The following is a 15,844-nucleotide window of genomic DNA, read 5'->3' as shown; positions in this document are numbered from 1 at the left end:
GTATGTATGTATGTATGTATGTATGTATGTATGTATGTATGTATGTATGTATGTATGTATGTATGTATGTATGTATGTATGTATGTATGTATGTATGTATGTATGTATGTATGTATGTATGTATGTATGGATCGATGGATGGATGCATGGATGGATGGATGGATGGATGGATGGATGCATTCAAAATGCCTGAAGGAGGCAACGTATGCTTTTTCGCGTTGATACCACAGACATGAACTTTCTCAAAAAAAGCTAAACGCGTTAAATATGGTAAATGAGAAAGGACCTTGCTCTCGGCGCAGGCCCACGTAGGAAGAAAGGTGCTAACTAAAGAAAACTGACTCCAAACCACGCTGTGAAGGCAGGTAGACAGCAAATCTATAAGCGACAACTAGAACGAATACCCATTGCGACGTAGGCTGAAATTATCCACTTGACGAGATTCACGTGTAGTGTGGGAGACGGTATGAAGAGGTAGCCACCGTAGCAAATTTATTTACGCCGGCCAGCCAAGGTGATGCGGAGTGTCTGGAGCGGTGAATACCGCGGCCGCTGAGGTAACACGTGTCAGCGTCTTCTATTCTTGCCGTCTATGAACGTGAACCGTCTTTTTCTTAACCGACTCTGGAAGCGATAGTACTGATGGTACAGTAGTTTACCTAATTATTAGCCTAAGACGCTTCAACGGACCGCCACTTGGCTTGCGCCTCTGCTTCGCGCTTTTACAAAGAGTGCAACTGAAAGAAGAGAAAATCGCCACTCCTCGTATGCATGCTGCATCTTCAGGAGTCCTTACTATACGTGGCCTTTCCATGGCACTGTCACAGCGCATATCATTTGCGAAGTAGGTTCGTCTTTTATGTACGAAAGTGTAGTTGCATAACTTCCTGTTTCGTATGCTGCAGTCAAGCTGCCGTCGCCGCAGCAGCTTCCGCAACAGTAATCTTTACCCGGAAACCTATGCCGGGAGCGCTACGTGCTTCGCGTTGCATATAGGTGCAGAAGTGCCTCATCATCAATTATGGGGTTCGGATGGTCATTTTCTGCTTGTTCATCATTCAACCGTAAGCCGTTGTGCATGCTGTATGAGCGATTCCAAAGAATTTGTGCACTGTTCGTTTCACTTCGCTGAGCGCTTGTAGCCTCCGCAGCCTTACGGGGGTATGAGACTTTGCCTTTAGGAGTATGAGCCACCGGTGATTTTAGTTTTCTGTCGATGTTACGCCACGACGATATCCCCGCGATGCAAGCGATAGACAGCCTGGCTGTAAAAAATCAGCGACGATCAAGTTACTCTCCATTGCGAAATTTGAGCACAGCTTTCTAATTGCTTTAATTTCGTGATATATCGATTGTCGCGGACCAACCTGGCTCGTGCGAACACGTTGAAAACAGGGCGGAGTGTGGCGTGCGGGAGATCGCGAGAAGCAAGCATCGCGTGGATGACGCGTGGGCACGATTCACAGCAGCCGCCGCAGACAGACCGCCCAGACGCGCGATACTGTGGCGCCATCCCGTGGCATTGTCGCCGCAGTGCGGAGCACCTCAACGCAGCGCAGGAGCACCTCACGGGTAACGACATTACCCCGAGGTGTCAGTGACTGGCAACACCGCGCACTTCGAGCCAATAGCCACTCACGCTCGGCGAGAAGTTCTATTTTTTTCCTCGCCTTCGTGCATATATTTGGCCGCCAGCGTTTTCGCCGCCAGGCACGCAGTGTCGTACAACATCACTCCTGCCTCCAGACAATGCATCCAGAATTTGAGCTGTCCGATGCAGCCCAGACGATTGGAACAGGTAGTTGAGAGACGTCGTTGATTGATTCGAGGGAGAGGCTTTGCCGCTTTTTCTGCCGATGGTCTTCCCTCCTGCTTGACCCACAGAAGATGCACTGGAATGAACGAGAATCGACAACGCCAGACTATAACACTCCGGTGAAAGCAGGCACACGGCCAAAGGCATTTCTGACTGCCAGGTCAAAATCAATAAAGAAAGGACTTTCTGAAATCTGGCTACGTTAAACGAAACAAAAAGAAAGGTTCCTGAACAATACGAGATACGTATCCGAAGTACAATTCGAGATACAGACCTTTCCTTGATTGTCAACGCATGACAAAGTTTGTTAAATCAGAATTGTTTCGTAAGCCATTTAGGACTGTAATATGGGCAGGTTGGTGAAGACCAAGGTTGCCGAATGTGACTTAATTTTGCCCCCGAAAACCATGACGTAATCAGTGAGCTTGGGTGCCAGTTCGCAAAAGTGTGGAATGACATCCGACAACTGTAACCGCCAACCGTAATAGCTCTCCGCTTGCACACAGCAGAACGAGTACCACATTTGTGAAGCCAAGAATCGGTCCTGTATCGCGTTGTATCGCATTGGGTGGCAGTATGTGCGCTGGTAGTATCCGGAACCTCAGGTCACTGAATGGTTTTCCGTGGTGGACAAGGCAGCGGCTGGTGGCTTTCTATGACATAGTTGAGAATAGTATGCAGAATACAACTCATGTCTGGCAGCACATTTCCATTGGTAGATCATATTTCTGGGCTAAAAGACAACCACGTAGGATCTGCAAACCTGGAAGAGGCGCCGTTCGCAATATAGTCCCTTTCTGGACCATGGTGCTCGAAGTGCTTGGCGTAGAACCTCAGTAGCATTATGTATAAATGGCTCCTTTAACGAGCTACATACAGAGCCAGTCGTAGACGAAGCATTAAAATGATGAGTACATGAAATGCCTTTAAGACCCGCCACTGAATACTAGCGACAGACGCTTGGACCAGGTTGGCATCGCAATGGTTCTGCCATGCGCCTGAAGGAACCAACTATGTGGGAATCTCAGTGAGCAGCCACGGACGCCTCCACGAGAGATTCAGGGCGACACAGCGCAGGAGCACCTGGTTTACCCTAGGTGTCGGTGACTCGCGACACCGCGCACTCCGAGCCAACAACCACGCACGCCTCAGCGAGAGATTCGATTCGGGGCGGCAGAGCGCAGGAGCACCTCACGGGTAACGATATTACCCGGAGGTGTCGGTGACTCGCGACACCGCGCACTCCGAGCCAACAGCCACGCACGCCTCAGCGAGAGATTTGATTTGGGGCGGCAGAGCGCAGGAGCACCTCACGGGTAACGATATTACCCGGAGGTGTCGGTGACTCGCGACACCGCGCACTCCGAGCCAACAGCCACGCACGCCTCAGCGAGAGATTTGATTTGGGGCGGCAGGGCGCAGGAGCACCTCACGGGTAACGATATTACCCGGAGGTGTCGGTGACTCGCGACACCGCGCACTCCGAGCCAACAGCCACGCCTCAGCGGGAGATTTGATTTGGGGTGGCAGAGCGCAGGAGCACCTCACGGGTAACGATATTACCCGGAGGTGTCGGTGACCCGCGCACTCCGAGCCAAAAGCCACGCACGCCTCAGCGAGAGATTTGATTTGGGGTGGCAGAGCGCAGGAGCACCTCACGGGTAACGATATTACCCGGAGGTGTCGGTGACTCGCGACACCGCGCACTCCGAGCCAACAGCCACGCCTCAGCGAGAGATTTGATTTGGCTTTTTTTCTTGCCTTCTTGCACAGGTTTCGCCGCCAGTTTCCCGGTAAACATGAAGCGTGAGAAGCATTCTCGTATGTTTGAATGCTCTCGCATCACACTCTTAAATGAGAAGCTTAAGCGCGCTCCAAGTATGTTTTTAATTCGGTATCTAACTTTCTATGTATTAATAATGTTCTTCAGCCTACTTCGGATTCCCACAAAATAAAAAAAATGCCACTTGGCATGCCTGCTTGCGGCTCGTGACTGCAGCGCTCCCAAACTGTCCGCGTACAAATGAACATACCATCTACCTGGGCGGGCTGTCACTTAAAAGGCGACGGGGCAGTCACGAAGGCGTTGGCTGTGCGATTTTCACCAGCCATGTGCTTTCCTCGCGGCGGTTCATGATAGCGATAAGCAGACGCAGCGGCAGCCCACCCGGCTAAATGCTATGTTCGTTTGTGCGCCGAATGCTTGGGAACAGTGCAATCATGACGCGCAAGCGGGCATGTCACCTGGTGTTTTCTGTGTTTCGCGGGAACTTGTAGTAAGCTCAAAAACACTAATGCTTAATATATAGAAAGACAGAAACTGTTTATTCGGACATTTTGCAAACCGCTCTGCAACTTTCTAATTGGAATTTTTTCCTAGCTTCGTTGCTTCAGAAGTTAGTTAATTAATCTCGACTAATTATCTATCTAAGCAAAATATAAGCGTGACACACTACATACAAAAGTAAGCAACATGTATTTGGTCTCGTGGTATTATGCATCGGAATATTTTTAAACTCTGGCTAAAGTTGGCTACAGTAATATAACAGTTATAACAGTAATATAACAGTTATAATATATATAATTGATGCAATGAAGAACATGTACGGCATGCCTGAATAATTCAAGTAGGCTAGTTGACGGTGTGTCACCGTCGCGTTTCAAGGAAAATTCCATAAAATTATCATCATTATCACTAGCATCGTTTCATCTCTCTTGATGCGCGGTGTGACATGCGCGCCGCATTGCGTCAATACGCCCAAACCTTGCATTGCAGTTCCCCTATATTCGACCAAGTGCCCCGATATGTAGCAGTTCCATATAACACTTACATGCAGCATGTAGCTGAACCTGGTTAAGTCAAGCAGGCCAGGTGACTACTTGTCACCACCCTCTTTTGAAGGAGGTGCCAAAAAACCGTCATTATTATCACCATCATCAACAGCAACGTACCGCGCCACCAGTCAAGGTATTTGACATGTGCGCCTTGTAGTCAGGATACCTGTGTTTACTCTTCGGTACGCGTTATCGAGCATCCTCGCAAAGTATGAACCACTGCTGAAGAAGGGAATCGTAGAGCTACGCTCGCGGCTGCAACCAGGCAATATTGAGCTCAGCAGACAGCTGTGCCGAAAGCAGGACAAGCCGCCGCTCGCAGCTGACGCCAGATGGACAGGTCAGATCGTTCTCGTGAAGACAGCGCAAACAGACTTCGCAGCGAAGACCCTGTAGTGTGTGGTTCCGTAAATGGAGCTGCCTGCGCCGTGCAGCACAGTTAGTCGCGTTCTCTTCTCTTTTTGTCATCGAATGCACGCTCGTTTTACACGCTTAAGATTATTCAACGTCAGAAACGTATACATTACTGCGGCGTAATGCACCAATTTCGACGCATTGGATAGGTTGCTACTATACCTTTACTCGGAACCTTAATGTACGCACGGCGTGGGTGGATCATCATGGCCATTTCATCCCTTTTTGCTATTCGGAGCCACTGAAGCAGTTCAAGAAACACGGCTCGTTTAGCCGAAGACAGCGCAATGCAACATGTCAGAGTTGTTACGACACAGTAGAAAGAAAACAGCAAGAAAACACGCAGCAGGTTCGTGCAACTTTGCAGTTCCTATTACAGAAAACCCAAGAAAGGCTTTGCGCGTAGCACGACCAAAAGAGAGAAGGCAACGTCCCGGCTATCTCCAATTTCCAAAACTACTGTTATCTTGACGGGGGTCGAGTTTCACATCAAGGTACAGGCTCTGTTTTACCCGTTGGGAGGAACCCTTTTTTTTTCTGGTCTTGTTTTCTGCCGTTGACCATTAGTTGACTTTTTTCTTATTTCTTTCTTTGCGGACACAAAGCTAAATCAGTGGCACAGCAGTGTCACGCTAGTGATTACACGCGGATCGTAGAAGAAAGGCAATTGGCGTAGGGAGATCAAGTAAGATCTATGGTATCACGCTACAAATTTTCTAAGCTTGCGCTTACGAAATACCCTAATAAGAAAATGGGTCGTGGCAATAGCAAAACCACTACATCTTTTGTTTCAGGAAGCTGCATGTATTGCCTTTGTCTCCGTATACATATCGCGTTGCACTACCCTTTCCTTCTTTGCCTTCCCCTGTGTAAGTTAGCAAACCGGAAGTGCTTCTGGTTCACCTATCCACCTTTCCTTCCTTCTTTCTTTTCTTCCTTCCTTCCTTCCTTACTTCTCCTCCATTTCAGCTGCGCCGAGTAGCGCATATACGCTCCCAAATATGTTTCATATTCACATGTGTCTGAAGCCACGCATGAATCGTTCAAAAGATCCTGCGGAATGAACTTCGAGGTCTGAATTCCACGAATAGAATAATTTCACCGGAAGGTATAGAGTTGAATTCATCGACAGCAGCCATACAAAGGAAGTTCGTAGGCAACGTTCAGACCAGGGACATTGCAGTACTCTTGTCTAAACATTGCTTCCAGGCTCAGACTTCCGTTCTTCCCCTGCTGTCAATCACATAGACCTTAAATATATTACCTTCCCATTTCAAAGAGAGGAGGTTAAAGCACATAAGCTCTAATAATTTCCAACACAATCCCCATTCGATTGAAACATACAAATGTCGCGGTTTCTTTAACCCTGCGGAAAATGTGATTTATGTAATCCACGGAGGTTTGAAGATACACGGAACCTTCTTACATGGTTATGACGTCATCTCTGATTCACGGGCTCGAAATGTCTCTCGGTTTCTTGGTTATTTCGATTAAATGATATTTCTTCCGTTGTCAAGACTACATAAAAACCATTCCTTTAGTTCATTTTTTTTTTACACAAGAGTAAAGTAGAAAATTTTTGCATTTATTGAGGCCCTCTCCCACTTTGATGAACCCTGCTGCTGCCTTGACAATCACTTTCTGAGCTAACCGCTTTCTGCTGGAAGCATCTTACCACTTCCGTAACGTGTTCAGGGTGTTCAATGAACTTGTGCTGGGCTTTACAAAAAGTAAAAATACTAAAAAAGTGCCAGCTATTCGAATGTAGTCACCGCAGTATTGACTGTTTTCCCTTGAGTACCTTAAATAATTTTCTTCTGTGAGCCTAAGTCACATAGAAATTGTGCCTTATTTACTAAAAATACTTACACGCTTCAAGAGCCCTTCAATGCAAATGTTGTAGAACGTATTGAGAAAGAGTTAGATGAATTCCTTTCATGAAGAAAGCTGTTGTCCCTTTATTCTTTTCGTGTCTCCAAATACAGTGCCCAAAATCTGAACTAGTCTCATGGGACTTGGTGCTTGCGCAGCAGCAGTTGCATTGAACTTCAATTTGCGCTTAGGGACGGATACTCAACAGATTTAGCAATAATATTACTAACAGATAACGTTTGGCAGGCAATTTACGCCTAAAATTTTGCTGGTGCATTATTTATTGATCTTCTAAAGCGTTCCATTCACTTGTTCATAACATACTTTTTACAAAATAAATATCTATTGGTATAACTAGTCCGGCACTGTGATGTAAAGAGAGACCTCTGTGTTTATTAGAAAAACTCTGTATTTATTAAAAATACATAGGTTCTTGCCGGCGAGTGTCCGACAGGTGGCATGCTACTCTTTATAGAGATGGGGAATGGGATTCAAAGATTCCCGGGGAGTGTGTGTATATTAAATGTTATTTATATTATACTAAGAATACTCCTAAACCTCAATTCCTTGTGTTGGTTCTGTGCCCACCGGCGTATTTCATGCCTTCTTTATTGATTTTATATAAAAATCAACGAAGAACGTTTACTGAGTTTATGTGCGACTGTGTTCTCGTAAGCGGAACCGATCTTTTCTTTATGCTTCTTTTCTAGGATATTTACTCTGTTAATCGATAAAGCAGGCCTTTCGCCTATGAATGCTGCAACGTGCACCTTTGACTTCGTCATCTTTTCACTGCAGCCTTCTTCAGAGAAACGGACTTGCTCCTAAATTCCTGCCCCATTACAGGCTCATTAAGTTCGCGGGCTTCCTCATTTTACATGTCAGGACCTCTGCATACGGCTCTTGGTATTTGTTCTCTTTATAGAGGTGGCGTGTTCGGTATTAGTACTGACCGTAGCCTTTAGTCGCTGTGAAGATAACACGCAAACATAGAATTATTTCTTATTTACAAAAGCTTATAAAGCCGGAAGAAGGATAGGAGACATTCTCGTATTTTTTTGTTACGCTGTAGAAATTATAAGCTAAAGCGAAAATAACGTTTAAGAAAAAGCAACGTGTTGCCATAGGAACCCGAATCCAAAACCCCCGCATTACGCGTGCATTGAATTATCAATTGCGCTATGGACGCAACTGTTCCCACATTCACATTTTGTGGTATTTATCTTTGTTTGTATATTTTATAGGTATAGCCGTACAGCGAAACTATATTTTTCTCTTTATACAACCAAGGATTGCAGCAATGGAGCTACACAGGATTCTGTGGCATACTGTTTGTGCTCTAGGTGACCTGTGACAGGGCTCTACAAAAGCACGAGTACCCTGGCCTTTCATCAGGACAGCAGCCTGATTAATTTTTCACATGCGGGCACAGACAATACTGGATCGGCGAATGTGTTTTCATAATACCAGGGATAATTTGTTTTGCTCTGTCCTGTGGCAATTTGCAAAATGAAGTGCTCGACGCGTTCGTATGCGTTCATTTTGACAGCCCTTAAAGAAAACAAAAAGTACACTTTTTTTTTCTCTCTATCACTCCTTATTCTTTATAGAACTTGAGGAATTCCTTCCTTTTCAGGTCTCCAGTAAATGAGCATGTCGAAGAGGACATGACTCCTGCATCTTGTAATTTCTATTTTATTTTGGTTTAGTTATCCTGCATTGTTACGGTTAGCGTCATTTTGAGCGCAAGGAGGTTCTTCACATAAATAGCCATCCTGAAAGGTTTCCTAAGAAAAAGGATCATAGTCCAGCACTTCGACAGAATAGGAATTGTAAAATACCGAAAAGGCAGGATGTTTAAGCTGAAGACGTGAAAAGTTGCCAGTGGTAACTCTTGACGATAAACATGTCCCCTTGAAACGGCAAGTACATGATCGCACCAGCGTACGCTATTCTTATAAGTATCGGTTCTGACGAGCGAAAGTGCTACCCAGTCCTACAACATGTTCACTTCCAAATGCACTACCGAAGACTTGTGCATGTAACGTGCAATTCATTTGCTTTGATTGAACTTGATATCCATTTCATAACTTACTAGCGAGAAATATAGTTAGAGGGTGCTAAAGGGGAAAGAAAAACTCAAAAATTAATTATGACATAAACCACGATCAAGGGTAATACGATGATGATTTTTGAAATTTATTGGCGCAAGGGCCAGGGAAAATGCCGAATCATAAGCGTAATGTGGTAAACTCATTCGATCTAGCGTGAAGAGGTGATAACTTGCTTTCTGATACAACTGTTTTATTTCTACTAAAAAAAGCGTTTGACTTGTAAGAACATTGCTAAATGCACAAAATGTACGTACACGTGCCTTTAAGCAATCGGGGCATGGGCGAACCATCCTTCAATAAACAATAACGGCTAACTTATGCGGTCCTTTCAAATACAAATAATGCACTAGTAAAACAGAGCGACATTTCCACGTGATATTACGAATAGGAGCTGCCGGAGGTGACACACGTCTGCTACTTATTAAGGGTAATTACGAAATCAGTGCAATTCTTAGAAATTACAGTGTGGACACTGCGCTAAGGAAAAAGTAATTCACAAATATGAGGTAGGATGCACGGGCATAGGGAGCGGTTTACGACCCTGAATAGGATGATCTGCAGTCAGAGGCCAACATATTCTTAAATGATTTTTTTAGCATACGCAGAGGTAAATCAGCGTTAGTGATAAGTTGTCTTTTACAGTAGCGGGCGAAGCCATCCATCTGTGCTCTCGGTTCAGAGCCAAAGGAATCGCTGAAGCCTGCTGACTTCTTTCTATTTTTCTTTATACCATATAGCAATGGGGCAGCCTAGGTAACTTCTATCTCAATCTCTTCAAAGCAAAATAATCTTTAACATAACAAAACAGAGGGTCGGCTTGCTATATACTATTAGGAATTGAGACAAGCAAAATGTTCGACCCAACAGTGCATGACGAAGTTAACTCGGCAGAATTTCTTGCTGTTTTTAAAGGAAAAGTGAACCACAGCAATATGTACCCACTCTGTAGCTAGCGACACGATTAACGGTAAATAGAAAAAAAAAGAACAGGGACGACCACTCGTATTTCTTTTTTAAAGGTGGAAGAACGCCTAGGAGCCAACGATTTCTTTTTCCAGCTCCAAGCTTCTTATGGCTGCTGTTCCTGGCAGAATGCAACTGTAAGAAAAATATTGCATTTTTTTTCTTTCTCACGCCTCTTCAGGCGTACAAGAGAAACGAGAGACTTGATTTGCTGCCGCTAAGGAGAGTTGATCCAGGGGTGCTGTTATTCCTGTGCCTAAGTACGGCTGGTCGCAGCCGTGTGTCCGCTGTTTCCCGACATGAGAAAACGGACAAAATCAGGCGACCAGGAACTAGTTCCGCCATCCTGGCAGATATACGTTATCCAGCCAGAAAGTAAAAATACTACAGAAGAAGAGCACAATAGTCTCTATCGTGGTTAGGAGGGCTTTCTGCGGCTTTGTGCTCCCTCACTCGCGCCATCCAAATTGCCAGTTATCCCATGACGCTTACGCGATTTATGTCAATGTTTGTTACATGGTCGTTTTCTTTTTCATCGTATGGAGCAACATTCCTTTTCTTGTAGTGCTACCTATACTGTACCTCTCTGAAGTACCACATTCGCGGGTAGCTTCTGTGGTATGTTTGGGTAGCTGGTGTTGTCATGAGTTGTTCATGTCTGTTAACGTCAAAGCCGCATTGCCGTCCAACTGCTGTATTCGCTTTTGACTGGACGAAGGTTCAGATGCTCTTGTTGTGCTTATTTCGCTGTATTTTTCTTACCGCAGCTGTCGTTAATTCCATGTCACGTTGTGGCTACAAGATCTTGTATTTGATGGTAACAGGAGGCATTGATGTTTTCGCTGAAATACAAAATTTCCAGTGTTCGTTAGCTAACAATACTTTGAAAGTTACAAGAAGCAACGGTGTGCGCTTTCCCGTTTATGAATTTTCCCCAATGCTACCGCCTTGCATGTGTGAGGTCCTTACCACTCACCGTCCGTTGTATAGACGATTTTGCGGAGCCTGCGGATGAATTGCTGTAGTGACGTGACGCCGAAAAACTGAGTAACCGTTGCCGCCATGTAAAGTGCGGGTCACATCCCTATACCTTGGTACGCGGTGCCCTAAAAGCAAAACCTCAGCAGTTCTGGTTCCAGATATCACTAGATTCAACTTCAATTTGAGCTGTTTCTGACTCTAAAGTTTCTATTTATAGATTCTTACCAAAAGGATAGTAATGCCATTAGGAAATACAACTGTAGCCATCCACGCCAACGTCGCAGAAGGCTACAAAACGAACATACGCGTATTTCATAATGGGAACCACGTTGGTCCACATCAGTTTATTTTTCTCTTTCTGTGAAAAAAAATTAAATTCTGGAGTGTTGCGTGCCAAACCACGATCTGATTATGAGACACGCCGTAGTGGGAGACTCCGAAAATTTTTACCACCTGGGGTTCTTCGATATGTGCCTGAGTCTAAGTACGCAGGTGTTTTCGCATTTCTCTCCCATCGAAATGCGGTCGCCGAGGCCGGCAGTCGACACCGCGACCTTGGCGGGTCTTTTTTTATGGAGTCGTGAATACAGCCTATCGTGGCAGTCTATTGTGATCTAACTGTAAGCGCGAGAACACACACACATTGCTGCGAAAGTATGAGCCAAAATATTGCCAGTTTCACAAGAACGACGAAGCATGGACAGCTATAGCGCAATTTAGTGTTACAGTTTAACGGCTCGAACGGTGTTGTAACTAGACGCGGGTGCAACGCGTTGCCGCGATGCGACACGCAAGGAAACTCCTGCAGGGAACAAAGAACAGCGCCGTAGCAGCAGACAGGTGTCTCACAGCGCTAGCATGATGAGTGCTTCCAGTGGCCTTGCAGGAGTTGCACCTCAATGGTGCACGGGATGAGAGCAACAGCAAACCGTCCGCGTTAGCCAGCGCCTAGTCAAGCATTAAACGTTACCGAGGCGTTTACTGTTCAGATCAGAGCATGCACTCGGCAGCTCAGCAGGAATTCTAGTCTGCTTAGAGTGTATGCGTGCACCAAGCGCGTGCCAGCCTCGGAAGGAAGACTGCTGTCCTGGCTCCAACGCCGCAGCGATTGACCTTGATGGCGCGTTCACTTCAATGAGCCGCTTTTGCAGCCAAGTGCACTCCGCTTCTCTGCAAACACGACAGTAAATCAATACGCACGGGCCTCCAATGGGTCGTCAGCTGGACAGCTCAACAAGGGCGGCGGTGCTCCTCACGTTGTCAATGCACATCGAGCATCTGTATAATTGCCATCGCAATAACATCGTGTTAGAAATGTGCCAGCCGCACACTATAATTCTTGACCTCTGTAGAGCGTGCTCTGCCTCACATAACCTGTTTCTGAGGTGAAGCAGTAGCCTTGTGAAAAGTGAGGGCCAGTGGATAAACAACAGTGTATTTAAATACACGGACTTGTTTGGTGAGTTCAGGTCGATTAGGAATTCATAAAATATTGGTATCTAAACGCTGTTACCTTGCAAATTAAGCCATTTGTGACCGTCTAGCGCACGTAGAACAGCAACAAAAAAAAAAAACAGCCTAAAAATGGAGCTTGAGAAAGAAGCACCAAGTTAGCAGAGAGCTTTGTTCTGAGCACTACTAATGGATAATTAGCGAAGAGAATATCGAAGTGAAACTCACATTCATCCTTTCAAACTGCGTGTGCCTAAAGCCGGGACCGGAAGTTCGGCTCCACGCGACGACTAATATGAGCCGATCCCGGAAATATTGAAGCCTAGAATTATGCGCAAATTGCTGAAGGTTGTACAGTCTGAAAAGAAAGAATACAAAGTAAATAAAAGCAAATGTTAACTAAAGGGTTCGATGCAAGAGCAAGATGATACTAAAGCGATGTAATTAAGGTGGAGTAAGTAACGTTTAGGCGACTTAAGAGCGGTTGAGATCGAAGAAAAGACAAGGTTTTTTGGGTGGCCTCCCTTCCATGCCGAATTGCAAAGATGGAAAAATATGGAACAACAAACTGTATGTCAAACTAAAGCAACCCGGAAGACGTTGTGTTATTTAATTTCAATCACTGTTGGTTCCTCTTTCCTTGACAACTTCTCGGTTCTCTTTAAAAGGTTCCCAGTCCTACATACCACATGTAAGGGGTTCTGGAACATGTTTGCGCCAGCGCAGTGCCTGCATCTTGAAAATATCGAGTGCGACTCTGTAAGATAGGGGGCAGCTGGGGTCTTTCTCTATAGTATGATTATAATTAAAAGAAAGCCACTTCGCAGTAAACGTCGTGCGACCGAATACGGCCGCGTAGAACCTTTATACCACCTTGGTAAAATGTAATAATACAGCCGATCCAGCTTGCTGTTCACTGTTGCCTTAATTCTGCATTACTCCATAAAGCTTTAGTTATTTGTAAGGACCTCATCTCCTGTCCATACCACAAGACAAAACTTAACTAACTCTTCTGTTGTGTTGTTTAATAACTGCACAGCGATGCGAATGTTTATCTATATATACCTTCCCACCCCATACATTATATATGATAAATAATAAAGGGAAAGTGAGACATCCAGCCAAGCGTAGCTAAGTGCTACGTGTGTGGCACTAAGTGTAGCACTTAGCTACGTTTGAGTGGATGTCTTCATTTTCCCTTTATTAATTACTTCTCTCTACCATGCAGGCTTCCGCAGAACTATTCGTCAAACTCAAAAGTATATGTCATAGAACCGTAATACCGTCATCAGGCACGCCGCAATGGGGGACTCCCAATTCGCTTTCAACACCTGGGGGTTCTTACCGGGCACGAAATGCACGGTACAGGGGCGTTTTTGCACGTCGGCGCGTGAGAAATGCGGCCGGCGAGGCTGGAATTCCTTCTCGTACCGTCAGGCTTAGCAGCGCAACGCCAAAGCCACTAAGCAAACCAAAGCGGGTAATATATAAAAAACAGAAAAGAAGAGACAAGAATGTGTACATGAGCAGGAACAGAACAAGAAAAAATGGACTCAAGAAAACGAAATTTCACATTACATTTAATAACAACCAACATGCACAATATCACTATGCTTCGTAACCATGCGTGTTTTGCTCTTTTTTTGGGTCTTGACTATGGCTTCTTTAACATCTTGATTGATATTCAGCTGCCGAGGTAAATTTCATTTTCTTTCGGCCGCCCTTCCTTTGTTTTCGTTATCATTTTCTCTCTGTAATTTCTATTGTGTTTTCATGTTTTTGTTGGATATAGAACCAATAAAATGAATTGGAAGTTAACACTTGACCGCGTCGTTTGTTCCCTGTCCTTCATTCGTTTTGTGCGCTATACTGAGCCAACGGGGCACAAACTTGCCCAAGCCTATGCGTTGCTGAAGAAAAACTTCAGTAGCATTTGGTAATCGACGCGTTCATCGTTATTCGCTCATATCACAGTCAATTTGTTTTCGTATTGACTGTTTTCTTATACACCGACACATACATTCAGGGGTCTGTCTATTTTTTTTTGCCGATGGGTACGGCGGAAAGACTGCAAAACAAAACACGCATAGCGCTCGGCTAACACGAAAAATGAGTCTTCTCGCAGAGTCGATGTCCCCCTCCATCCCGCCCTCTTCACTCTCATTCATATTTGCCCGACTTTTTGTTGCCATTCTTCCTTCCCTTGTAGTGGGCGCGTATCTCTTCCTGTGGCTAACGAATACTGACGATTAGGTTTTGAGACTTATACAAAACAAAACAAATACTTCATCTCCTCTTCCAACACAATTTGCCTCCACCTTCTACGAACTGGTTCCGAGCTCTCGCGGCAGATGCGAGGTGCCGAGAATTCATCGCCCAGATTGAGACAACATTTGTCACCGCTAGACGGGCTATCTTTCTCTGTGGAGCATTTGCTTCTTGAACAACGTTTTTTTGTGTGAGTGCGTGTCCACGGGGCCTGTGCCCAGTTTGCCTTATAGCCGGCATACCGAAAGGTGTGAAGAATTCGCCTGTCATTTAGAAATACGAGACATAGTGTCGGCAGCTTTCTATACCCTGTAAGATGAAGAGCTCTGCATTTTTTTCAGAGCCTATATTTCCTTATCACCAGTGTTCTGGAGAAAGCACGCAGAGTTTCACATCGTGACGCGGTGGAGGTTAAATCCAGGCAAGCGGGCGGCAATGCAGGACGAAATCTGACAATAAATTCCCTCAATTTCGCGACCATCAAGGCTTACTAACATTACTAATTAGCCCAGCAGAAACACACAGCTACACATAAATGAACTGTCACACATACCTAATGGTGAACGTACACAAGACATAAGATTGTGTAAATTGATGACACGGCGACACAATTTCGAATAATTATTAGTGATGACATGAGGCGTGCTCATACGAAAATTGGTATCCATAATATCCATACTAATTGCATCCATAGCACACACACATAGAAATCACGAATATATGCATATCAATACGCATTCATTAAATACTTTTGGTTTCCTGGCTACAACAACCAGGCCGATGGAAAAAACAAGCCCTACGTACGCGTCCATCAGCCGCCGACAGGCAACATGACCACTGCTGCAGATACTCGCATTTCAAGCGAATAATAATTTCTCTCATGAAACGAGAGTAGAAATACCAGAAGCGTGCCATGTATACTACATGTTGAAATTTGTTTTTTCACATTCTCCGCAACCGTTGCTGTATCTGGTAATAGCGTTTGCTTTGGTACCCAAAATGAGGCATATCTTTTGTAACAGCGGCTATCCAGTCTCCCGCGTTCCTCCTTTGTCTGTGAGCTGCCACGAACAAAGAGTGATAACGCTGTTATTCACTGTTATGCACATAATCTCTCTATCCACTATAC

General features: G+C 45.0%; 1 protein-coding gene across 4 annotated transcripts in view; it reads right to left on the bottom strand.

Moving 5' to 3' along the window:
- Nucleotides 1–15,844, bottom strand: part of LOC142584350 (uncharacterized) — a 100,582-nt gene that overhangs the window by 29,121 nt on the left and 55,617 nt on the right. For 2 of the 4 annotated variants that reach the window (XR_012828769.1, XM_075694505.1), the window contains exon 4: nt 12,676–12,805. The exons of the other annotated variants lie outside the window; for them this stretch is intronic. The gene's annotated coding sequence lies outside the window, so the exon portion shown is untranslated. Of the gene's footprint in view, nt 1–12,675; nt 12,806–15,844 lie in introns of those variants that run through there. 4 annotated transcript variants of the gene reach the window in all.

Source organism: Dermacentor variabilis, chromosome 6 (assembly GCF_050947875.1).
Source record: "Dermacentor variabilis isolate Ectoservices chromosome 6, ASM5094787v1, whole genome shotgun sequence".
NCBI classification, from domain to species: domain Eukaryota; kingdom Metazoa; phylum Arthropoda; class Arachnida; order Ixodida; family Ixodidae; genus Dermacentor; species Dermacentor variabilis.
Note: the sequence above shows the minus strand (reverse complement) of the source record. Positions and strands in the feature narration are given on the sequence as shown.